This window comes from Sturnira hondurensis, unplaced genomic scaffold (assembly GCF_014824575.4).
Source record: "Sturnira hondurensis isolate 20B ecotype Veracruz unplaced genomic scaffold, ASM1482457v3 Scaffold0023173, whole genome shotgun sequence".
Taxonomy (NCBI): Eukaryota; Metazoa; Chordata; class Mammalia; order Chiroptera; family Phyllostomidae; genus Sturnira; species Sturnira hondurensis.
Genome location: NW_028095804.1, coordinates 1 through 1,008, shown reverse-complemented (window position 1 = coordinate 1,008; position 1,008 = coordinate 1). Strand labels below are relative to the sequence as shown.

At 65.8% G+C, this 1,008-nt stretch overlaps 1 long non-coding RNA gene across 1 annotated transcript; it reads left to right on the top strand.

Moving 5' to 3' along the window:
- LOC118980723 (uncharacterized) lies at positions 1-903 on the top strand. The gene is made up of 3 exons (XR_005065202.1): positions 1-27; positions 342-456; positions 737-903. It is a non-coding gene; the product is annotated as an uncharacterized LOC118980723 (long non-coding RNA).
- Positions 904-1,008: the final 105 nt, after the last annotated feature.

Here is a 1,008-nt window from a genome sequence, read left to right as displayed (position 1 = left end):
CTCTTCCTGCCTGACGGCGAGGCCCAGGTACCCTGCAGACACCGTGGAACTCCGGCGGGCCTGGGCCCTCGCTGACGGGGTGCCAGGAGACCTGAGGCAGTGAGGGGGGCTCGGGCCTTCCGCCAGGCTGCGCCCTGCTGCTGGGGGCCCTGCCAGGGCTTCCTGTGGGAAGTTTGGTGGGGGCGGGGGCAAGAGCGCCATCCGGGACCCTGGGCCCAACTCGGCCGGGGGTCGGGGGCCAGAGCCTGCACAGAACCACTGCTCCCCTGCCTGGTCCCGGGCTGGCCCCCACCTGCTTTGCTCTGTGCTGTGGGTTCAGCTGCCGCCTGCTCTTTCCCCAGCCCTATGTCCCCAAGGACCCCCCCGTGCTGCGTGTCACGGAAGGCCCCTTCTTCTCCGAGGTGGTGGCATATTATGAACACGTGCACCAGGTGGTCCGGCTGTACAACCTGCCAGGTGCGCCGTGCAGATGAGGAAGGTCAGGGAGGAGGGGTGGCCCCCCGGGCTGTGATATGCTCTCCCTTCTGCCCGTTCTCTGTTCGTGCATCTGTTCCTGAGAAATGACCGTGGAGGCAGGGAGGGGGCTTAATTAATTCTCCTGCGGGAAAGGCTGTCCAGGAAGAAGTGCTGGGAAGGGCCTGGAGCGGGTGGGCACAGCCCGTGCAGGCACAGCCCGTGCAGCTCCGCCTCTCACGCCGGGCACACTCTCTCACCCTCCCGCCTTCCCCGTGCACAGGGGTGGAGGGGCTTTCTCTGGACGTGTCGTCCCTGGTGGACATCCGGGACTACGTCAACAAGGAGCTGGCCCTGCGTATCCTCACAGACATCGGCAGCCAGGGCACCTTCTTCACAGACCTCAACGGCTTTCAGGTGATTCCGAGAGCCGTGCCCTGGAGACCCCAGGGAACCGAACTGGGACGCTGTTTGCTTTCATCACAGGCACCAGGGTGTGTGTGGGGGGAGCAGGGGTCTGCCCTGATGGAGAAGGGGGAATCAGGCCAGAGTGGT